This window comes from Amblyomma maculatum, chromosome 7 (assembly GCF_055883805.1).
Source record: "Amblyomma maculatum isolate TAMU_Amacu chromosome 7, ASM5588380v1, whole genome shotgun sequence".
NCBI lineage: Eukaryota > Metazoa > Arthropoda > Arachnida > Ixodida > Ixodidae > Amblyomma > Amblyomma maculatum.
The window spans coordinates 135,897,632-135,923,416 of NC_139350.1; the positions used below are offsets into that span (position 1 = coordinate 135,897,632).

Sequence of the window (25,785 nt, forward strand, 5' to 3'; positions counted from 1 at the left end):
GGGTGTTTCCTTCAACGGCGCCTTTCGTGGTGTCGATTTCTGCGCTACGCACGCAGACTACGACGCTTGACCGGGGCGGCACTGTCAATTCGCCGTCTATAACGTTTAGAGCGACGTATTGCGTCCAATTTGTTGTAGCAGGTACAGCTTTGTTCGTCGATAGCTTGATTATCTTGGATTGTAGGTCGATTATCGCTCTATTTTCATTTAAAAAGTCCATGCCCAAAATACGTCACAGGAGTACTGCTGCTGGACCACAAAGCTGGTAGGATAAGAGCGTCAATTCACTGTTATACTCTTGAAATGCATCATCCCGACGGAGTAATGAGGTTACCACCAGCGGTGCGAATCAGCGGGCCATCCCAAGTTCTCGTTACTATCCTGAGCTGGAAGGCAAACTGTCCACTGATGACTAATAGTCGGCTACGGTGTCTACTAGGGCGATGACTGTGCCACAGTCGACAGCGACTTCAAGGTCGCTTGTTCGCGTCCTTGCATTACACGTGGGCCTTCGTGTCCGATATCTGCTCCGTCGTTCATTGAGGTAACGTTAGATCCTGAGCGCGTGATCGTCGAGGTAGTCTTCATTTGGTGCGTCGTTGCAAAAGCGGCGTCGTCTTCTCTGGTCGTCGTCGGCGGAAGGTCTTCGGTTTGGCGCCGTTGAGCGACTTCACCTCCAAAGTGTCTGCCTTGACTTTCCCCTATGCGGTCTAGGGGACTTTCTCTGCAAGATCGTGGCCCGGCGACGCAAATCCGGCGCGGTACGGTGATGGGGCTCACACTAGCGGGAAACTCCCGCAGCGGCGCAACGTTCATGGCGCCGCTGCGTCGCAGCTCCTTGGAAGGACGCTCACACTACGCCCGTTTTCCCGCTGCGTTTGTCATGGAATGTAGAGGAGGCGAAGGCGAGCGGAGCGAGAAAGTGTAGTCACGTGACAAGAGACAAGGAAAAGCACGCGCTTTTCTCGTGCACAAGTGAGCGGGCGACACCAGCGATGCTCATTGAACTTGGACTGACGTCACGGTCTGCGCTCCGCTCCGATTGCCTACTCCGTTCTGCGGGACGGGAAAAATAGCTCCCAACCCCATCGCTCCGCGGAACGTTAAACAAGTCAGCCTGCGGAAAAAAAACCGGCTTATGCGGGAAGCGGCGCGCGGAGAACGTCCAGCGTTGCGCGTTTTCCCGCTAGTGTGAGCGTGCCTTAACAGACGTCTTGGCGACGCGTGCTCTCCCCTCCGCTGGAAGTCGGCTGTCGAAAAAAAGAACAAATAAAGGTTTAAGTGGTTTGAGGTAATAAATAGTACATATATATGTCGCCAGTTTGAATATTCGCCTCAAACTAGCTCCCAATTTGTCTAGCTGATGTACGCTAAATGGCAAATGAAATGCTGTTAGTCCTCTATGAGCGGTTGATTCCTACATTCGACGCGAAATCATGCGCGTATCCTTTCCAACACGTTTCTCAATTCTGAGCTACGGCTACGGCAAAGCCTTTTCTTCAGAATGAGCAGTGCACGCTATCCCGACCACTCCAATGCCACACAATATATACCACCATGTGTGCATACTTTGGCCAGTTTTTTAGCACATCCTCCCCATTCAACAGGCCTGCAGCCATCTGCTCCTTCCCGGTACCTTTCCCACTCTGCGTTGTTTTAATCTTTCTTTACTTTATCAGTTGTCGCTGGCGGAATGTCTGATTCCTCTAGAATACTGTATATATCATTATCGTCCCGATTACAAGAGCCGTTTTACCGATAAGCGCAGGAATCTTCGACATTTACCGCGTTATTCGAATTGGTTTAACTTACCAATCATAAATCCTAGGGCATAAACTTGATGACGACCGTAGGGGCGGCAAACACTAAATTATTGCGTGAAAACAAAATGGCGGGCATTTCGCACTGTCTACTAAGAATACGACGCGGCAGGTTTAAGGGCTCCCGTATGTTATCTTTTCCTGTAGATTCTCTTTCGCTTTCCTACACCTCTAACCAGAGATTTAATTGTGGCGTAAATATCTCACAGAGACACATTTTTATACGGTCGAATTATAATTCGTTATGTTAAAAGCCACACCATACACATATCAACCTTCGATTTAACGAACCCCTAAGGCGTGACAATGTGGCCTTGGGCAGTATGTCTAACATGATATGCAAAGCTCCAGAAGGCTGTATTTCAATCTCACACTCCTAATCGAAAGGACCACCCTCAAAAGGGTAGCTACAGTAAACTCGCCCGAGTGATCTCACCACATTAAGCCTCACAATCAAGAAATTATCAGTGCCCGTCACCTGCCTGTCAATACCTGCCACGGCCTTGATTTTTCGCCCGCAATGCTGACGTCGAATACGCCGATGCCGCAATTTTTAGATGACGTGACCTCTAACGCTGTTGCGTTAAAACCCTTGAGCTCGAAAGGGAACGCTCTTCAGCAACCACGTGGGAGCATTCTTATCAGCCAAGCAGGAGCTGAAAACGGCTACAATATTATTATGGCCTGAATTTTAAAGGACATGGTCTACCGCCAGGGGAAAACGAAGATGAAGCTCAGCCGCGTGGCCCGAGCGCGGCGCATGAGAAGTCACCTCATACATCATCATTATCATCAGCCTGATTATGCCTGCTGCAGGGCATATCCATTGTTGTAGCCTTAGCAGCATGAACGACGGTTTTAAGTGACTGGATGCGAAGCCGAAATTGAATGCAAGAAAAGTATAGTAATCAATTATTTTCCTCTTTTTCGCACAATTCACGGGAATTCTGGTAATCTTTATAATGTTCTGCGCGTCATTACAAAATCAGAAAAGAACAAAAATTTCAAGAATACTAATTCAACGTGCGCTAATAACGCACAACACATGGCCTTTTTTTGTACTTAGACTTTTGTGAATATATGGCTGCTGCGGCCGTGGTCGAACTCGCGGCCTTAGAGTCAATAGTCGAATACGAAATCCACCAGGTGTAGACTAGGAAGAATGTAGTGTGTTTAAAATATATTTCGGCGTGCGTTGTATCTGCATGCACATAGGTGTTTTTCTGCGTAAAATAAGCACTTCAGAAACCATACCTTTATTATTTCATATCTGTAAGGTGGCTTCTATTCGTTCTTTATTGCATACAATTTCTCATTTACAGTGCCCTTAGCGCATCGCAGATGGTGTCGTGCTAGATGCAAAGCAGCAGAAGCAGCGTACACAGCTACACAATAAGGAAGCATCATAGACAAAAACAATTTTGAACAAGCTTTCGAAAATATAAATCGGGCATTTTAACTTGTGTACCAGTGAACTCAAATTAAAGAATAAGCTTACCAGCCCAGTCGGAAAAACTTACAGAAAATTTTCTGATGTTACGACAGAATTTCTGTGCGGTTTTTGACGGGAAACCTGTTGTGACAACAGAACATTCTGTCGTAGCATCAGACATTTCTGTAGTTACAACAAAAAAGTACTACAGAACTACAGACAACTGAAATATACTGCAGAAAAACTACAGAACTACAGAAACATCTGATGGTTAATATAGAACTACAGGATATTTTGTCGTATTTTTGACAGAGTTCTGTAGTTTTTTTCAACTGGGAGAAGAGAGCAAAGAAGACGCATAATCAAGCAGAGCAATTTCAAAAGGCTTAACCTCGCTACGAAGCCACAGCTAAGAAAAAAAAAACAGCTCATTCCTTCCCACAGCACACACACAGACGGAGTCAACAGACCCGAGAGGAAGAGTGGTAGCGCGCTCACGGGTAATATGCGGAAAAGGCTATCCCAAGTGATCGTCACTTTCTTGAGCTGGGTAGTTAACAGTACACTGATGACAGTAGTCGGCTCCTGTGTCCACTAATGCTTATGGTGGTACCCGTGCGACCGTCTACAGCAACTTCAAGGTCACTTGTTCATGTTCTGGCATTACATGTTGGATTTGGCGTTATATCTTGGCTTCAACGTGCACTGAAGTCGCGGATTGGGCATACTGTTTTTCTTTCGCTAGACGGCGCCTTCACTTGAAAATCTGGGCGCGTGATCGTTTAAGGCATCTTCATAAGGAGCGTCGGCGTAATGGCTGCGGCGTCGTTTCTTGTCGTTGGCTGCGGAGGACCTTCGTATTTTCGCCGTGAAGCAAACTCACATTCAAAACTTGTTCTCGTTAGTTTCCGCTGCGGGGGCTAGGTGGCCTTCTTCGCACGTAGCTTCGGCCCGGGCAACGCAAAGGGGATCCCGAACCGGATTGGGAGCGGGACAGGCGAATTGACGACGCATGCTGCTTCCTGCACAGGAAGGCGTTGATTTACTGTGGTCTCTCGCCAAGATAGGGTCGCGGCGCACCGTTGGCAAAACCGCGCCGGCCCATACACCTTCACACACATTGACGGAGGATATTTACAGCGTCAACACAATGGAGGCAGAGTGATCGGTGGTTGGAAGTCCTCCTGGCGTCACATTTCCTGGGGCTGAAGGTTGGTTCGTAGACTTGGCGGGTGTAAGACAATGAGAGCTTTTCGGGAAGAGGACGATAGCGGCGAGGGTTTGGTACCTCACGTCATGGAGGTGAGCTACATAACGTGCCGGCTGATAGTTGCTCAGGAGCGGCTGTCAAGTTTGAAGTTGTACCAAAAGCCTGCTGTACCTCTTCACGGGCAATATCCGTAAGTGTCGCTTCTTGGGGCGGCTAATATGATGACAGCAGTCGGCGAAGTTCTTCTCGGACAACTTCCCGAATGATATCCAGCAGATTGTTGCTGATCAGAGACGTTGCGTCGGCTTGAACATGAGAGAATTGAGTTGGGTGGTTGCTTATCGAGTTCAGGCATTCAGGATTCATTCTATTCAGGACATTTCTCTTTCCAATTCGGCCATGGTTCTGGGTTGGTTCCCAACGAGGTCGGCAAAAAGAAACTCTGATGTCTGCTATCAAGAAATTCCCTTTATCTTTTCTCATGTCGGGATTAGCGCGGGGAAATGGGCGCTTCATTTTTTTTTCAAGTAATTGCGGACGGCCTCACTAGAGAGCTAGACCTTGGCACTGACGAGCATTTCCGCTCTTTCTTTCCTACCAATGCTCGTGAACATGTTCTGGAGCTCCCTTTGTGAACTCATCCCATCGTGAGAGAAAATGAATGATTTTCATATGATGGTTGAGCTTTCCCAATCAGTGCGATGTTGTATAGTTTAACGCACTTTTCCCGTTCTTAAATGCAGGAATTCGTCCGTAATGATCGAGACAGGTTTCTGGCCGCGTGCCGTTGAAAATGGGGGGGGGGGGGGGGGTGTTGGTGCTGCTGGATTACAACCGGAACGGGTACTGAGGCATGAGCCATAATCACTAAAGGAGCCTCCATCAGGGTTCAGATCGGGTCGTGATGATCGGGCTTCTAGATGCGGTTCTCGAAGTGCCTGCAGTGGTTGATGGCTGAAGCTTAGCGGGCGGCGGTGAGTGCCTGGCACCCCTTGACAAGCGCCAGCGCTGCGCCGCATGACATCGGCGAACTGAGGGGCAGCCTCGGCGTCGGACAAAGCTGGGCACGACCGAGACTGAGTGGCATATTTGTTTCGATGGCGGCGTCACCTCCTCTTCCCATCGCACCACGGCAGATTCGAAGTGGGAGGTCAGTGTGCTCACTATTAAATCTCTTGGCCGCCACCAACAGATTGTACAGTTCAAGTGCCAAAGGTCTTCTGGACTATCAAAATGACGCACTGCCCCTTGGAGACAGAAACCGTCGAGACTATACGTAGATTGCTATGCTGCTTGTTTGAAATGGACGTGGCGGAATCTCTCCGCCGTCGCGGCCAGCGAACGAAGCTTTCACACCCGGAACCGAGGCGTGAAAGTGTCCGGTATTAGGGCGTGTTTAGGTCGGAGCCCTTCGATTCGCCGGCTGGCTTCGTGGGCGGTGTTGGGGCTTCCGGGGGCGATACGAAAGGCACTGTTGTCTCGGCTTGTGGGAGAAGTCCGAAACATAAAGGCCAGTACTTCAACCAGATATGTCGACAATGTCGAAGGCAGCAAATGAAGAGTTTGGTGTTGCACCTAAATTATCTCTTTATTGGACTGACTTGTGCCCGCAAACGAACTAAGCAACTCGGCCGCGGCGATCACAGCAAGAGTGTGCTCGTCGGCCATCGAAGTGCGAATGCGCGTCACATTCGGTAGTGCTAAATTTAGGTCGGTAAAGAGCCATCCCGATAAATATCCAAAAGATGCTCAGAATAACCTGGAATACCGCGGAAACAGACGCGAGCTGCTGAAATCGTTCGAAATATATCTCGGCGAATCTTCCGCCACAAAGTAAATGATAAAACTGCGTCTCGGTGCCACTGAACATGAACAAGATCGTTCCATGCGTTACAATCACAGTAATTAGGCCGCTTACTGGCGGCTTTTAAAAATGAACAACACCCAATAAAACTTTCAATTGTCCGCGGCAATATTAGTAGTTTCCCAAAAAATAACACCCCGAAAAACGGGAATGAAGGGCAGAAGAACACAGGATAAGCAGTGACTCTCAACTAAAGTGTAAGCACAGTAAACGAGCATTTGTAAGGGAACAGGCAACAACCTAACAGCAAAATCAGAAGGGAACGTACTACGTTAGGTCAAGATAGGAAACCTCACAGTCACGCAGGAGCAGGGATGGTCTGCTGAAGAACAATCTTTGTGTTTTCCTCATTTGATAAACTTCAACGATGTTCTTGGTCAACTGGTCGGAGTGATTACACAAAATGTCAGTTTAGTATAACTTACACTCTCGGCAGTGATCAACTAAATTAGGGGAGCTGGTAGAGTGTTCTCTGAGTCCTGTGTTAATACACCACCCGTTTGACATACATATATTTAACCACAGGACAAAGGTTTTATAAACTATCCCCTCCTTCATGTCAATCCAGTTTTCCTTCCTTATAGTTACATTGTGTCAAAACACCCCGAACAGTTTACAAGGGTAATTGTCGAGGCTTACCAAATGAGTAACAAAAACAAGATTGTGCGTCAGCATACCATCCCTATTTCGGCGTGACTGTGAGGTTGCCTATCTTCACCTAACATAGAACCATTTGCCTTCCGGTTTGTTGTTCGGTTGTTGCCTGTTCCCTTATAGTATGTGTTTCCGGTGAGTAAACCTTAGTCGAGGATCACCGCTTGTCCTGTATTTCTCTACCCTTCGTCCCTCTTGTTCGCGCTGCTATTTTTTGGAAAATATATCACCAACTCGCCCGCCTAGCTATCGTGTTGAAAAAATTCTACAGTGCACTTTGGACCAGTAGTGGAGCGATGACGCAAAAGCCATTGCAGCGTGGTGGATCGTAGCCCTCCACTATGGCACCTCTATCTCCCTCTCTTCTTTTATTCCCATCTTCCTGCCTACCTTCACGGCGTGGTACATGTGTCCGCAGGGAATTGTGACAGATACTGCGTCTTTTCTATCCTGTAAATAAATTTGAAATGCCCTGGTCTCTGCTGTACTAACGCCTCCTAGACACCTGGGTCTGCTTCTGTTTGCTGTGTGGTGCGGCATTCAAGGAAGCGCCGAATGAAAGGCGAACACAGTCAGCGTTCCACTGAACGCATAAAAGTACAGCGGCGCTCTGAAATTAAAGGCGCAGTATATGTGAATCACAGATTACCGCTATCCTAACGGCAGACAAGGAGAATTATGATAAGCATTTCACGATGCGGGGCGTGGCGCAGGCGCTGCACATTCATTTTCAAGCATTTTTTCAAGCAGGGACCTTACGTTGCGTTCAATGTGTTTCTGTTCGTGGGCAAGGACATTAGATCTGCGAATTGCTATTATGTTAAGCTGTTCCTTACAAAGCTCCCATTGCTGCCATGTTCTCAGTGTACTATTAGGGTCTATCGATCTTGCCTATTTCTTCCGTTACTACATCTCTGAAAATTTCATCTTTGATCAACTTGTCATTTAATTTCCACTGGTCCCAATTAAATGCACTGCCCCGTTTTTGTAATCCTATCACACATATTACTAAACAAAGGCCAGAAAAAGAGACGGGAACAACATGGCAGCTACTACATTTTGGAATCACATCAAGCGAAACATATATGCGGTCAAGACGAGCGTGGCTTGCACGCTGAAAATGTTTGTATTTTACACCACACGCGCCTCCAAGGCATTCCGCCACATTTTCGAGGTTCCACTCCCCCACAATTTTGGACAGTACCTCAGTACTTACGTCTCTGAATCCGCACACACTGGTCTTATCGCGACTGCTAAGGACGCAGTTGAAGTCGCCCATAAGAATGAGGTGCTTTTGCAAACTGAGATGCTGTTCAATGCTTTCAAAAAACGCTGTCCTTTCCTATGCTTGATTTGGTGCATGCAAACATACAATGCGCTACCCAGCGTTGCCGAGAGTGAATTCTACAAAAACACACCTACCCGACAAACACGTGAAATGGGCCTTCACCGCAAGACCTGGCAGCTTTTTAAGAAATGGGTCGCATCCTGCAGAATTGCCTATTGCGTGACTCACTACATCATAAAATCTAGACGTGAAACGCCGCACCATGCTCCCGGTCTCTCCTTCACCCTCAATTTTCGTTTCCTGCACAGCCAAGAGATCGATCCCCTCTTCCGTTAAAAGTCGGTGCACTTGGCTCTGCTTTTTCTTTCCTGCCAGACCTCTGAATTTAAGTGTGGCCACCTTCAACGGGGGTGCCGGAGCCATTTTCGCGAACTGTAAGGAGGCCGAGAGCATGGTGCTTACCCCTCGCGTCTAGCGTTCTGCTTGACGTCATCCATGACACCGGAGTTATCCGGTGGGAGGGCCTCAGCCTGCTGCCGTAGGACCTTGTCGACGGCCCGCCTTTCCGAACGCCGCGGCTTGGACATTGAGTGCCGGGCCTGGGGCATTTTTGCTGGCGGCTCTCCAACGCTGCAGGCTGATGCATTGTTGGCCTCGGTGTCGGTCTGGGCGTGTGGTCGCTTAGGCGGAGCCGTCACGCTGGTGCTGTTGAGGCGTGGGCTTAGGGCATCTTTTTTGCGGCAGATTGTCAGCAGATTTCTGTTCCTGCGTGACGTTCATGTAACATTTTTGTTCCCTGTCTGCCAAATTAGGCTTGGACGTGCACTGCCAGATTTTGTTGTGCCAACCGATTGTTACTCGGGAGGTATTTTTGGTTACTTTAGAGAATTTGTTAAAAGTGTGCGATTTCTTTCTGCAAGATTTTCAAAAGAATATTATCAACTGTGAAAAATAAAAACTTGTACAAACATTTGTGCGACGTTGTTCTTCCGGAACCCATCTATAGGGCCATATACAGGGGAGGCCCAGGCATGAATGTACTGAAGAGGGTAAAAAGAATGAAAGTGCCGGCAGCGGCTAAAACTTTATTTTTTAAGTTGCATAGTAGAACTTTGCCAGTAAAAGTGTTTTTACAAGAAAAAGGGTTATTTCTTCCGTGGGGTGCACGTTGCTTAATTTGTAAACAGCCAGAAACTATAGATCATGTATTTCTTCACTGTTGGGAAGGGGTTTATTTTTGGGACGTACTTCAAAGAACCATAAAGAAAGGTTTATCTATTAATCCTTACAGAATATGGTACTTACCCACGCAAAATGAGGAGGGGGTTCCATATAATTCAATCATGTTAATGGGCCTCCACAGAATATGGCGTTCACGCATGGCAGGATATCACTGTGATCCTGATGAGCGTCCTGCACGAATTTTTTTCCCCGAGGCTCTCCATTGGTTTATCGAGATTGTGAAATTTGACGAAGATAATCCTGAGTGGTTACCAAAAGTAGAACCTTTGATGGATCTTAAGGAATTTTAGATAAGCCAGCCCCTGGCAGGCTTATTATATAAATGTCTTGTGTGTGTTTGTTTTGTCTTGCAAAAGTCAGGCAATAAAGAAAAAAAAAGCGGGTCGTGGCGCAGCTGGTAAAGCGCTGGGCTGGGGATCCAAGGAATAGAGGTTCGATTCCTGGTAGAAGCAAAGTTTATTTATTTATTTATTTATTTATTTATTTATTTATTTATTTATTTATTTATTTTCAACCGTCTCCCTCGAACGTGTGGCACCCTCTGCCGACAGCGCCTGCTGACAACGATGAGGCATTAAAATTTTCGCCTTAATATTAGTAGTCATGTCTAAATGGCATGCGCCGCCGTCCAATTCAAAGTGTGGAGCCTTATCCATTTATCATTTGCTCATAAAGAAAGATGTGGTCGCGGTGGCGCAGCATTGGAGGTTTGGTTTTAGTATGCATACTAAAACCGAGCCGAGAGTAAAATTGTGGGCTCCGGGATTAGGCACTGATTTGAGATGCTTATCTTTGAGGCTGGTGCGCTTCGCTGACTCCGCTAGGTGCGCTGAGGCCCAAAGTCCCCAGCTGGGTCCCTATGGGAGTGCGCCCTCATGTCTGGCTTACTCCACGGCTTTGCTGCCTCGTCGAGCCAAGGTCATCGTTGCCGGGAATTTGACTCAGGTGCGGTGCCAGGACCCGGCGGTGCGCTTCCACGCTTCATCCTCTTTTCCACACACGTGGCAGACTTTATTCGTACCAGTACATATCTGTACAAGTATAAAACATTGTTTGATGCAATAACAAACAGCCTTCCAGTGCCCTGCCTAGCCCTTTCTCTCCACCGCCACAGCGGCTCATTTGGCTTGATACCTGCGATCACCCCCTTTAAAATTCTCTTGACACATTTCTGTTGTCTAGACCGGGCTGTGATATCCCTGGTTTGCAGACAGCAATGGACGAATCATTCGCTAGAACCACTGCTTCGGCTGCTTTTCCTTGACATTCACAGACCACAGACATCCCAACATTGATGAGTTGAACCACAACGAGCCACAACGAACCATGTCTGATCATGCTTAATCGAGCTTCCGCTTTGCAAATTAGTTCATCTTTGTGAGTTTAGCTTCGCTTAGTAACACAGCGTAACCAAGCATAACAAACCTTCAGCTTGCATAACCGTGCTTAGCCAAGCTTAGTCGCATCAATTTTTTTTCCCTTGCTCGCTTCCGCACGTGCGCGCGCGGCGGCTATGAACATGCGCAGTGCGGCTTTTCCGTTGAGCGGTTCGACTTTGGGCGGTCGTATGCGTGATTAAGTCTGCAACTCGGGAAAAGCCGCTTCTGAGTTAGGCCTCATTCTCACAGCCGGTGCTCCTCTCCGTCGCGGCGGCACCGGCGGGGGACACCGCACGACGGATGGAGCGACGCGATGTTCAAACAGAAAGGGGCGCCGGACGCCGTCAAACTTGTTTGGGCGGGGCCTCGCCGCTCACACGCGACTCTACGTCAGAGCGGTTTTTTTTTTCTCCTGCAAGAAAAAAAAAAAGCGGAGGGCGGCTGCCCTCCCTGCAGCGGTGGAAGTCGTGTGCTCCGCGTCTGCACGAAATAAAAAAAAAAAAAGAAAGAAAAGAAGCGTGGTGTCTCACGTGCTCTAACAGCAGTTTGGAGCTAGAACGCGTTTTCATCTCAGCTTCGGTAACGGTACAAACACCACGCGTACTGCGCCAAAGCAAATGAGTATAATTATAGCAACCATGTATTAAACCGCAGAAAATTATGCTCACTCCAATAACATTATTCTTCACAATCAGCGAAATTATTTTTCTCAATCAGCACAATCACAGAAAGCATAATGAACTATTCTATCAATAAATTGTTCACGACAGCATGGCAATATGGTTTTGATACAAGCATTAAAAATCAAGTTAGAATGGCACCAACTGAAAGGATATTTCACGCAAATCTGTCGGAAGTCGAGATTAGCTGTGCCGTCCTGCATATTGTCAAATTAAATAAAATCGGCATTTTTTGTTAGCCTCTTGTGCTTTGGGGCTGGAAGGCATTGTTATATCTTACTTCAGTAGCTGTACGCAACTCCACAGTTTACTGCGAAGCGCCGCGCGTACAGCACAGACGCAAATGGGTACGATTATAAGCAGCGAGTACTAAAACGTAGTGTAAATGCACACTCTAGTTATATTACTCTTGATAAGCAGTTTCGTCACAACTTTCATAAAAGTGGTTCTCTGTCTGGCAGGTAGGCTGCGGCCTTTTCTTGAATTTTTTTTTCCCCATTGGTATGGTTTTTGTTTATTTCGTTCCTTAGAGCTCCTCCCGCGCCGCGCCATTCACCCACTATTTGCTCTTTTTTTCTCTCTTTTCTTTGTTCCGTTTTCTCCTCTGCTCCTTTCCTCACCTCACCCATTACCACTTTCTTTTCCATCACCTGTGCGGCAGTCATTTTGACTTCTTCGCCTGCCTAGCCAATAGATTTTCCGCCCGTCCGAATCTTTACTGTCCCGAACCTTGTTTGCTACGCCGCACTTGTTTTTGTTTCTTGTTGTGTCTATATAATGGATCTTAGCTCAAATTATGAGCCACATGCTTTATATGATTTAAGTTTGCCAAGCACCTGTTCTGCGTTTGGATCGGCTTAGGTTTGCGAGAAAAACTACCCGCTTAACTGTTTGCAACGAGGTATCGTTTGCGTAGCTCCGGAATGGAAGTGAGTGAAATTCCAAATCTACTACTGGACAATAGTACTGTTACTTCAGCTCCCTGATAAAAAAAAATCCCCGTCTCTTATATTCCACATTTAGTGTCGCGACTTCTCGCAGCAGTTCGGAGTTGGAACGCCTTCTTATCTCAGCCTCAGTACAAACACCGCGCGTACTACGAAACAACAAATGGGTACGAATATATATCAAGGCAGTATCCAAGCTCAGCATAAATGCGCACTCCTATAATATTTATAATATTATTCATGGCAGTCAGCGAAATCGAAGAAGTCTATAGGAACGTATATATAACTCTGTCATCAATAAAGGAATGGGTCGCCAGAACTTGCAAAATTTCCTTTGATAAACCCATTCAAATATACAACTGAAATATCACAAAGTTTTGCGAGGAATCATGTTTAGCTGCGACACCCTGTGCATTGAGAAATGAAAAAAAAAGGAACAGCTCTTGCCAGCGCGCGCTTCGCGGGGCACCAGAGAGGAGGGCAACCGCCGCTTTTTTTTCTCTCTCTGTGCTCGCGCACTGCCGTCTGCATGCGAGCCCGTGATGCCCGCGCGGCCGCTCCGCCGGCGCTCGCTTGGTCACGACACGCAAGCCTTGACGTAGAGTCACGTGAGAGAAGCGAGCGCGCTCACTGGTCCGTCTATCGTGGGGCGGAGTCCACCGCTCGCCGGACCGGCGGCGCCTTGGAGCACAACCCCACGGCGCCGGCCACCCGATTTCGGGGAGTACTGGCACCATTAACTCCCCTTCTCGGGCGAGCGCTGGCGCGACGGAGGCGACGGAGGAGAGAAAAACCGGCTGTGAGAATGATGCCTTAATGGTGGCACGGCAGCGTAGCGCGATCGTATCGAAGGACGGTGCAGCAACTGTGTATTTACGGTTATCTGTAGCGTCCGCCCGCGGTCTTTAGGTGCTGCTTCCGTGACAATGGGGCTCGCGTCTCCGGTACGCCGATGGCCACTAGTGCACCAGCAGAGTTGTCATTAGCCCCCCCCCCCCCCGCGTCCAGTGCTGAGGGGCGCGTGCTCCCGGCATCCCCGCTCCTGGCGTCGGCGCCCCGTAGGCAGCTGCTACTGCAGGCTAGGACGGAGGAGAAGCGGACCTACCCTCGTCTGGACGCCTGACCGCCGCTGCTGCGCGTGGTGGGGTGCGGCCAGAGTCGTCCAGCAGCATGGCCATCCCACGCCTGCCCACTCCGCCTCCACAGAAACAAATAAACATGCCTGTGGCCGGGAACTGGTGCCTCACCAAGAAGAATGTCAGCAAGTTCTCCTGCATGTAGACCATCGACAAATTCCACTCCTGCCGAAACGAGCTCGAAAGCTCGATATTTCTACGGCAGCCAAAGATAAGATCGAGTGGTACCTAAGGGTGCGCCTCGTGGGTTTGGATGAAAAAGCAAAGACTATCTATCACTGTATATGATAGTGGTGTTCTCCAACAAGAGAGAGGTCGGTGCCAGTTTCATGTTGACATCAACGGCACAGAGCGGGAAGAGACATGGGCCTGTAGAGTCAAAGGGCGTTCCGCGTTCATGAAGTCAAGAATTATGGCTATAAGATGTTCATACTAAGCAACTTCTTGTTTGACGAGGCAAATGGACTCCTTCCTGATGGCAGACTCACGCTCTATAGCGAAGTGAGTGTCGTTGGGGACCAATGAACAGATCGGGTAAGAAGAACGCTAACCAGTTCAAGGTCCCTGAGTGCCGAATGTTGGATGACTTCGAGCACTTTTTCGAAAGCCACACGTTCAGCGATGTCATCCTGAGGATAGAAGGCCGAGTATTCTTCGCCCACAAAGCTATCCTCTTCGCTCGCTCTCCAGTGTTTGCGGCTATGTTCGAGCAGGAGATGCAAGAGGAGAAACTGAATCGAATAGAGATAACTAGAATGAATCGCGAGGTGTTGCGTGAAATTCCGAGTTTCATTTATAGAGGCTGAGCACCCTTCCTTGACAAATTCGCCCATGCCTTGCTGGCCGCTGCAGACAAGTATGCCCTGGCTTCAAACTTGTCAAGGATGTGATGGAGACTGCGGGCTAGCCCTTACAAAAATGCATGTAGGGTTTCTATAGAAATTCGAAAGCGTTGTGTCAATACACGCTGTTGAAAGTCTGTCGATAATCGGCAACATCTTGGATGATGCAGTGTTGACCTCTTGTTGAGCGCTTATGAAATAGTGGCCCATGTGTTTCTTAAGAGCGCTTTTGGAATTCGCGCAACTGAAATTCTGTTGATTTCAGGCTCAAATGCTTCAGAAACTCTGCAAGTGACGCTTTTTGATTTTCTGCTACCTTTCCACTCCTGAACAACAGAAAATAGTACACGACCATCGGTTTGCCAGGAGGTGATTTTCATTAATGCAAAAGTAGTACAGTACATCTCCTAGCTGCGATAAGTCACCACATTCTATGTTCTGCCCGACCAATCAACAATCCTGTCTGATCAGTGCTGGTTAATGATAAGCATAGTGAGGCATAAAAGAACAAAACAGATCTTGATCTTTTAAGCCCCATTATACTTACTCACTCATTAACCTACACTAAACTGACTAAATTGTTGATTGGTCGAGCAGAACATAGAATGTGTTGACTGACCGCAGCAAGGATATGTGCTGTGCTACTTTTTCATTAATGTAAACCACCTCGTGCCTGCTCCTGGCTAACCGTTGATCACGCAGCATTTTCTGTTAATCCGCAGCGGAAAGGGAACACAGAATAAAAAATGCGCGTTAATGAGAAAGAAGAAATATGCATCTTTGGTGAACCCATAACATGAGCTGGGTTGTTTATTTGCTTTATTTCAATTCATGTGCAAGGTATGACGCCAGGCTGTTCTTTGCGTAAAACGCTGATACGTCCGGGAACTCCTCGCATGTGATGCTGAAATAAACAATATAAATCATAATTAAGTTGCGGTATATACTAACCTAAAAATAGAGCAAAGGCATTTGTGCGCTGCTCCACGTCATAGCTCAAGAAATTTCTTGTCTAAAATGAGTTGTCACTGTCTTTCACTGCTTAGACGGCATCGACCGCCGCCTCCACAGCTCGGCAGCACTACCACATCGTTCATTTTTCCCGATAAACAATATATGCTGCCGTCAAAGATCCCATTGTGAATATAAATAGCAAAGTGCAGGTCACAAGCATTACTACCCAGAAAACTTGAAGCAAAATTACCAACTATAGGCACTAAAATGAGTGGAAACAAAAACAAACACTGCAAAAATGGCGGAGCTGCACAGATTCAATAATCCACAATGTGTGACAGAGGCATATTATGATCTTGATAATGTGTCCGTCTCAGCGCGAGTAGCGTATCGAAAGAGTACAGCACTGTGCCGAACAATCCGTCAAAAACGGTCACCGGTTAAAAAAAAAGAAAGAAAATGTCGCCATTCTAGCTGGCGTTCCATCGGCCCCAGCGTCCGCGTAGAGACAAGCCTCGTTCTCTCTCTCTCTCTTCCCCTCCTTTTTTTTTCCGACGAGGCTGGTTTGTCTGCTAGAAATATTTACATGCGGGCTTCACCTTGTAGCACACACTGTACAAGACTGGCACAAACACGAATAGGAAAAAGTAAAACACTCACCAAAGTGCAGACGCTCCCTCCGCCCGCGCTGGCTTTTCGCCTAGAATCCAAAACGCCTGCGACTGTTGAACTTCTTAAACACGTCTTCCTTGCGCAGAAGCTGCCGCCCAAGAGCGGAGTCCTCCGAAGACTTAAATTCGTACGTTCGCGCTCCAATTTGAACAAAACGATCTTCGTGATAATCACCAGCGAAAAACCTACATACGGTGCTTCGTTCACAGTGCAAGATGCGACCACGGTGGCGGGAAAACGCCAACTGAACTGGCACATCGCCGCACTCAGCGTACCCGCGTCTGCGTGCAAAGAAAACGGGGCGCAGAACAGCTTCGGTGAAAAGCCGCCACCCCCGCTGCGCGACTGCTGAAGCCAAGGTCATCTCCGTGAAAACAAACCACGGTGAAGGCAGAGAGCGGAGACCAAGCGGGAGCTACCCCTCCTCCCTCCCCCTTTTTTCCCCCCAGCCGACAGGAAGCAACCCTCGACCTCTCTGGACATGCTGGCGCCGGTCGCGGGGCACGGGGGAAGTGGGATGCGGACAGAGCAAGGCGGCGGCCGAATGTTTCTTTGAAAAGAAGAGTCGCCGTTAGAAGACGCATGCAATCTTGTTTTTTTTCTTCTTTTTTTTTCATACGCGAATGTTTTTGCTATGCGTGTTAACTCTATAGTATGCGGGGGATCAATCCGTGATTATTAGAACCCCTCAATGTTTAAAGTGACTTCATTTTAGCATGGTGTCCACTAAGAAAGGAAGGAAAAGAAAAAAATAACAGTAAAATTCTCCAAAGACATACAGCGGTGGAGGATTCCAGTACAGACTGCACCTCATTTTGCGGCAAAAAGCTACGGGCAAAAATACGTATGCTTGGGCAGAATGTCAGACCCTGAAGCATATATATAGTGAACTTTGGAACTGGTTTAAAAAAGCTCTGTCCTGCCCTACATGGTAGGTTCAATCTAGGATCCTGTTTGTTAGTATGATGACTCACTGAACTTGTTTTATGATAAATATAAAATATGTCCTACCACTAAAGTTACCTTCTGCGACATACAGAAGCTGATCCATTACGGATTCTGATTGACATTCAACGATGTATTTGCATTATTAGTGGAGGCTTTGCCATCATGAAGTTTTTAGGGCATATTTTCCCTGTGTTGCGAAGCTTGAGCTAAGTGTGCACCGTTAATATGTACTTTTATATAACATGAACGAGCACGCAACTGCATGCTGCTCTTATATTTATTTCCCTTTGCAGAATGTGGCCAATAGTTGATTACTAGTGAGACCAAAAATTCATAACGAAATTGTCACATCATGCTCTTATCATTTGTGCCTAAAACTACTTAAAAACATGGGTCAGCATGAACAGTACACGCTAATTGTTCGTGAACGTTGAAAACTGACAACAAAAAGCACATAGAAAAAATTGCACAAAAAGTCTATTGGGTAGAACACAATGAAAATTCTGTTGGCCCTGTAAAGATTGCATTCAGCTGGGGTTGAATGTCTATCGAAATTCAGTAAATTCAAAAGGCGGTCAATAATCCAACAATAGAGTTTCAAAACTCATTTTTGTAAGGGAGAAGACCATGATCCAATACAAGCCGCACCTGATTGTCGAGGCCTTAAGGACACTCCCTACCCAGAACCTCCAGTAGGTTGTTACGGGGAGGGGTTTATTTACAGAGTAATTGGGGAATGAATAAAAACGATGTAGAGAGTCCTCGATCTACAATCTCGTCCTCCTCAGCACAGTGCGCAGCACCGCGTCACATGTCTGTAGGTTTGTTCGGCTACTAAATCTAAGTATATGGGTTCAAACCCGACCGCAGCTACCGCGTTTCGTTAGAAGCGAAACGAAAAGACCTGTGTGTGATGTCAGTGCACGTTAAAGATCTCCAGTTAGTAGGTTCTTCACTCCAGTACTTCGTTATTCTTTCACTCCAGCGCTTTACTCCTTTATCGTACGGCACTGTTCAGGAGTCCATCCAGAGGTGTAACATATTGCGTCCTTCTTTTCATATTAACCATTTACCGTTTTGCATGTTTATTCCTCCAGCGGGTATAATGGTCAAAGCAGGTAAGGGAGTTGATTCTAGTCGTAGTAGCCCTGGAGTAGTATAGCTTACATTCTAAAAACTGGAATGGCACTAATGCCTGCTTCAGTAAGGAAATGCGAAAATATTAGCGTTCATTCCTTCTTCTCAATTTGAATCACTTAACACTTTGTCACATGACACCTGTGTGACATATCACCACTTTTCGTACCTCACCTTGAGTACATTATGGCCCCTTACAATTTCATTGAATCCACTGTGACGACGCAGATTCTAGCAGATCGTCCTAAACAGGTGCGCTTCTTTTTTACACCATTCTGGTGTGACACCATCATTTATTAAAAACCATTCTGCATCACACGACAATTTGTCGCCCAACTTGTGTGTCACATCATTTTAGCGTCACATGCTGAAGCACGCGTCACTTATTTGCAACGTTACTCCGCTATGACATCATCACTCATAAAGTCGTCCTGAATGACACGGCACTTCTTTGTCGCGTGGCTCCTGTGTGACGTGATCACTTTTCTGAAAGTTATCTTGAATACACATACTTCTCACAAGACTCGAGTGTGACGTCATCATTTTTGTAACGTTTTCTAGATCACGCACGTGGCACTTACAGTCATGACTTCGTACCTCACATGTTTAGTACGAAGTTAAATATAACTACGCCTTGTACTTTCCGGTTTTAACCCCAAAAACAACGATAGTCATCGACCGCTAGAAATCACGCAATAGGTTAAAAACCGAAGAACACCGCTTTTCGGTATGTTCTTGATAGCCAGGATGCAATTTTGCAAAAATGCTTCTCATTCGTTTCCCTTCATAGTAGAGAAACGAGCTAGCAGGCGCTACAAAAGCCATTCAAGGAGGGGGAGACGCTTCAGACCCTGCCGGGCCGGCCAGGAAAAGTCATACGCGTGCATCTTCGTTGCTGTCGCAATAGACCATTTGGGACGATCTGTAAGTCACCTCCTAACCGAGGCTTATTTTCTAACCGAAAGAACTCGTTCTCAGACGATCTTCCTGCATTCTTCGTGGAAATAGTAGTAGGACATTTGCTATGAGAGCTGCCGGATGAATTCAGTCGATATGCGGGATGAGTGCAATATGAAGGAACTCGAGGCAGAGATCTACAGTTGCCGCCAGAACATGGTGAGAGCTGTCGTCGAGCCTTCTTTGTTCTGGAAACTACATTGATGCAACGAGCCAATATTACCCCAAGCGTCTTTGTCGATCTTAGTTGGTCCCGTGTCAAGCGCTGATGTTGAGCGAGCATTATCAAGATTGCGAGCTGTAATTGCAAAGAGCGCGCTGGTATGAGCTTCGACAGTGTCAGTACGATTGAATTTAATACAGTGAAATCTAAACAGACTTTGCCTCAATGCCTGTAAAACGTTTGCCTTTTCCTCCTTCTATAATCGTGTGTATTTTGATAATTGTTCACCGATAATCGCCACGTTTTACAGTTTGCACTTGGCAAATAGCCCGAAAGCACCGATTTGTAAAAGTATGCAAACGCCGGAAAGCATCCGCCGAATTTTTGGAAAATAAAGACGGGGAAGAGCAATGCCTGCATATAAAGCACTGGACGCTACAAAAACCTTCTGCCACCTTTATAATTTTGTTTTATTCTATATCATGCAGTGCATGACATGTCACGATTAAATCACTTAGTAGAATGTTATATGGCCGAGTATTTCTGTATCTGACTTAGGATTACGCAATTAGCGATGATATGGCTGATGAGACAAGATGCACTTTCGTACGACGACGCGTCACCTGTAGGGCACCCGCTTTCCGGCGATGCAATCTGAACTCAACCTTCGGTAACAGTTTTTGCTTCTCCTACGGCATAGAATGCTTTCGCTCTAGATAGTGTTTTCTATAAGGCCTACAGGCTGTTTTGCCCGGGCAAGCCACCCAGATTCCGCTCATCCGAACGTCAAACTTCTCCTGCTAACACCCCTCCGCAAGCCGCGGCACTGCTCCACAAAGCATCTGAGCAATGCCAGGAAGCATCAGCCAGATTCTCGTTTCAACAGGCCCGGAATTCCAGATGATACGGCTCCAGTCCGCTTGCGGCGAGTCCCCTTCCCACCGCGGTAGATTTCAAGCGAGCGATCTGCGTACTCTGTGATTGGACCACTCGGGCCGCCATCACGTGCAGCATCCGGATTGGACAATTTGAGTGCCAACGTCTTTTCCAGGCTATATAAGCTATCGCACTGCTTATGGTCACGAAGAGGGGGCTGTTGCGACACGCGTCTTTCTCTCCCTCTTTTTTTCTTGCTTTCTTAATTTTCTCTGCTGCCCGCATGAGGCAGGGTGGCTCAGCTACAGAGCCAGTACCAGGACCGCGCATTTTATTTTCCTTCTATCTACAGTCGCAACAACAGCAACTAAGGTTTCCACGGGCGTTCGTCGAGTGCCGCGCTGCTCGCAAGGAGGAGACGCGTTGTAGTCACCCCGACCGTCACTGCGCGACTACAGTTGTGCCTAGCTTGTAGTGTTCGGCCCCCGTCCCGATTCTATTCAAATAAGCCCTGTACATATTGCATAAAGACACCCTTGTTCATCGAATTGACGCTGATTGGTTGGTTGGTTGGTTTGTGGGGTTTAACGTCCCAAAGCAACTCAGGCCATGAGAGACACCGACGCTGATTGGGTTTTATCGCTACCGCTAAGGGAGGAGCTGGCAGCTCTCGATCATGAAACTGTTGACATGACTTACAGGCCATACTCCTTCGCCACAACAAAGCATACTGCAACCTATTACAAGCATCAACTGCACTAAAACATGTTATGTACAACTCGAGCTAAAGGCAGCGACGGGAAGCAGCGGCGTTTCCGTCATACTCAGAGTAACTTAGACATAATACGAATGCGTTCCAAATGTAGACTGCATGATTCAGACACAAGAAAAGCGTTCCAACAATCCAGCGTTTTTTCGACCATGACGGATTTTATTGGACAAACGCTCACAGGTTCCGTGCACCTAAAGATTGCCCTTACCGACATACTTTAAAACAAACAACATTTGGCTTCCAATTCTCTCATTACCTGTGTTGCCAAGTTAGCGGTCTTCCTTCTAAATTTGACGAGTTGCCACTTGTTTAGTGGCCAGAAACATTGTTTTGCGGTAGGCTCAATGTTCGACTTTAGGAAAGATCATAATAGCCTATCACGAATTCTGAATTGAGCATTTGACGGCGAATTGCGCGAGGCGTCGCATTGGTCGAAGGGTGCAGAAGAAAGACTAGAAGGAACGCAATCCAGGGATCTTCGGGCGGCTCGACTGCCATATTGGCCAAAGACAAGGAACTGCAGTCGATAGTTGAGCCGCAAACACTTTTAGGAGCGAGACAATGCGTCAGCGGCATTGTGCTTCCATCCTGAGCAATGCACTACACGAACATCATATTTTTGAAACCGTAATTACCAGCGAGCGAGACAGCCAGTGGGAACTTTATGGGAGGACAGCCAACACAGGGAATGGTAGTCCATAGCGACTTCGAATGGTAAGCCGTAGATGCAAGGTAGCAATCTCCCTATAGCTCAAGCTATGGCTAGACACTTCCTGTCAGCGACTTAGTAGTTGAGCTCCGACTTCGTCAAGGTTCGGCTCGCGTATGCTTCTACATATTCACCACATCGGGGCTTGCGTTGCGATAGAACAGCACCGATGCAAAACAATCAGTTTTGTGTTACCTGCAAGTTTATTTACTCTTGAACATGACCTCCGCGATTTAAACGCCACCTATTGCGAAGCATTACAATGCAAGCTAGGAGATGTCTGCGATTTTATTTAGCGCCACTGATGCACAATTGTCGCATCTGTTTATTATGTCCTGAAGTCATTTTTTCCGATATTAAAAGTTTTTTACGCTTACATCACTGCGTAACAAGCCTATGTTCCTGCTTCAGCACTTTGTTTTCTGAGCTTATATAGTCACGTCGTGAGCGGTGCAATGGCTAAACATCCTCGCCATTTCTGTCATAGCTCGCCCACAATCTTCACATCTAACCGAGTTTTCATCGACTCTCAATTATCGATTACATGATATGTTTTATATCTGCATTCCAGAAGGTTTAGGGAATTTTTATGAATCGGCATTTTGTTACTCATTAAGTACGTCTTTAATCCTATCACATGTGTTGGTATGTTCCATAGCTAAGTTGTCTTTAAGGCCATAAAATTCTCGCGAAAAGTCAAATTAATATTGTTACCAAGAGGAAGATAGGCAGTGACGCGAGAGGAGCCCTCGTGATAGGCCAACCATTAAATCATCCTTCGCCCTATCGCCATGTTGTGCTGTCCTCTTAGCTTGTCACCACGTAACACTTTTGGTGGAGGTGCAGGGTACGTCATCCCCATCCTCGCATTGGAGCATCGATGCCATCTGTAAGCCGGGACCATCGACCGAGGGCCCAGGGACATCGCCGAGCAGCTTCGTCCCAGCCCTTCCAGCCCATACCCGACCAACTACCACCGCCCAGTCCCCAGCCCGGACCTGAAGACAAGGAGAACCGACAGACCAACCCGAACCGAGACGAAGGACCCGGAAGACCCGAATGACCCGAAGGAACCGATGGGCACGAACACGCAACCCCCGCCCAAGCCGCCCGACGTGACCTCTAGCCATCGGTCCCATGGCCTCTGGTTACGGATGGTTAAACAGCTCCAAGGGAAGCGGATCACCCACTCATCAGGCATCGTGGTGGCAAGCAAGTCATTCACTCCTGTCTTTCCTTGAACACCCTCACCGTCACGTCACCATCAGCTTCAAGCGAACCGATCGGGACGATCGCTCGGTGGCCCCGGGAAGTATTACGAAGGAGAAGGTAGGCAGTGGCTCGAGAGGAGCCCTCGCGCTAGGCCAACCAATAAATGATCCTTCACCCTATCGCCATGTTGTGCTGTCCTCTTCGCTTTTCACCACGTAACATTTTTTTTTCCTGCAAATCCAATATACTCCATATAAGGTTGCATATTTATGCTTTTTAACGAACGCTGGCAGTGAAGAGATGTGGTATTTCTTTGTGCGTGCGAACTTGTGCGTGTGTGGGTGGGTTCTGTAGAGTAAAAGAAGCCTCAATATAGCAGACATTGTTCTAGTAAACACTTCTATAAACGTTTCTAGAAGCCGCAAGAAGAAAACGTGCTTCGTCGGTCATATAGATCTCAGCACCTGAAGTGACGTCACCTGAACTTCAGTCACAACTATGAATTTAGTCATACATTCATCTTTTTGTCGCAACTTCCTGATTACTTCGGAGAGACATTTAGTCACCAACTAGATGATCCAAAGAGATGTCTAGCTGTGTGCAGACCCCTGTGCAAGATATATAAGTGGGGATACAACGGGCCGTGCCGGTGTTAGATAAAGTCCCCTAGTTCGTATAAGCCCTACGACCGAATTGGCAGTTCGCTCAGCGGCCCATGACGAAGTGGGCGACAATGCTTTCCTATAGGGAATACGCGCTCTTTGAGAGCTATTTTAGCGTAAAGTTTGGCCGAATATAAAAGGAAACTATTTTCTGTTGCGTTGCTGTAGGTCCATTATTAAACGCAGTTTTGTGATTGTTTTGTGAATCAGTGGCGTCGTGCATCCTTAAAAAGGCGTAAAATTTTTCGCACGCAATTTGAACCGGCTGCACGAATAAGTGGCGGCAGCTCGTTGACAACAAAGCCTTAAACATCTCTCGTCTCGTTTGTTATTTAACTTTGCCGTTTTGGTTGCACCTCAATGTAACCGCTCAATTGTTCGCCCTCTCGGCGCACACTTGTTTGATTCATAATTCGCTCGTTACTCAATACCTTCCTTAAATTAGAGGTCTCACACTGGGTTCTGTGAGCTGCCACTCAAGAACCCCCTCCCGCTTCCTCTATAGCGCTTTTCTTAGATTACGTATTTTTTCTTGTCCTCCTTTCCTTCTTTTGTCCTCAGCGCACAGAGTACATGAAAGAGTGGAAGATAATTTTGCAACAATGAAGAAAGAACGCCAAGCATAATCTACACAATGCAAAACAATAAATGCAAAAATTATGGTTAACAGTTTTTTTAAATCTTTATTAGAGATTTGATTAACAATGATGTGATATTGAGCTAGCATAATAAATCAGTTAATGAACAAAAACACATTAGTCAGCATTGCAATGATCGTTTTAAACTGAATTGGTTCATTAATATCAGTTCAGTTGAGTTTGGTCGTTCAGTCGTGTCCGACTCCTCGTGACCCTATGGACCATGTCACGCCACGCTTTCCGGTCTCTCACTATCTTCTTAACATCCATATCTTCATCTGTAGGTCTTCGAGGATGCCATCTAACCATCGCGTTCGCTGCCTACCCCTTCTCCGGTGACCCTCAACCTTTCCCAACATCAAATCTTTCTCCAGCGACTCCTCTCTTCTCATCAGATGACCAAAGTAGCTGAGCTTTAACTTTAGAATTTGACCCTCCAGTGAGCAGTCAGAGTTTATAGTCGACAATATCGACTGATTTGTTCTTCTGGCCGTCCAAGAAACCCTCAACACCACAATTCAAACGCGTCAATTCTTTGACGGTCAGCCTTCTTCACAGTCCAACTCTCGCATCCATGCATCACAACTGGAAAGACCATAGCACGAGTTATACGGATCTTGGTTGGCAGACTAATGTCTCTGCTCTTTACCAGGCGGTCAAGGCTAGCCATGGCTCTCTTTCCCACAAGCAGGCGTCTCCTAATTTCATGGCTGCAGTCTCCTTCCGGGGTGACCTTGGAGCCTAAGAAGAGAAAATCTGTCACAGCTTCCACTTCTTTTCCCTTGATGCTCCAAGACTTGATAGGGCTAGACGCCATGATCTTTGTCTTTTTAATGTGCAGTTTAAGCCCAAACTTCTCACTCTCTTCTTGCATGCGCATCAGAAGTCTCTTGAGTTCCACTTCACTTTCTGCCATTAAAGTGGTATCATCCGCTTATCTAAGGTTGTATATACGTTTCCCAGCAATCTTCACTCCAGCTGAAGCCTCGTCCAGACCGGCCTTCCTCATGATGCACTTAGCATATAGGTTAAATAGGCAGGGCGACAGTATGAAGCCTTGTCTCACTCCTTTCTCAATCGGAAACCAATCAGTAAGACCATTCCCAGTTCTGACTGTGGCCTCTTCTCCTTCATACAGGGTCCTGAGGAGACAGATGAGGTGAATTGGAACTCCCATCTCTCGGAGAACTTGCCACATTCTGCTGTGATCTACGCCGTCAAACGCTTTCGCATGATCAATAAAGTAGAAGTAGATGGGTTTCTGGAGCTCTCTTGCTTTTTCCATTATCCAGCGAAGGTTGGCAATCTGGTCTCTAGTTCCTCTGCCCATGCGAAACCCAGCTTGCACGTCCGGAAGCTCCCGATCCACATACTGCTGCAGCCTACCTTGGAGGATTTTCAACATCACCTTGCTAGCATGTGAAATAAGCGCTATCGTGTGGTAGTTGGAACAATTTTTTGGCACTGCCTTTCTTTGGAATGGGGATGTAAACTGACCTCCTCCACCCCTGTGGCCACTGCAGGGTTGTCCAAATTTTCTGACATAATGTATACAGATTGTTAACAGCGTCATGGCAAAGGTTTTGAAGCA

The 25,785-nt window shown here is 47.1% G+C and overlaps 1 pseudogene; it reads left to right on the top strand.

Moving 5' to 3' along the window:
• Positions 1–13,442: 13,442 nt before the first annotated feature.
• On the top strand, positions 13,443–14,542 carry LOC146184811 (protein roadkill pseudogene; annotated as a pseudogene).
• The last annotated feature ends 11,243 nt before the right edge of the window (positions 14,543–25,785 follow it).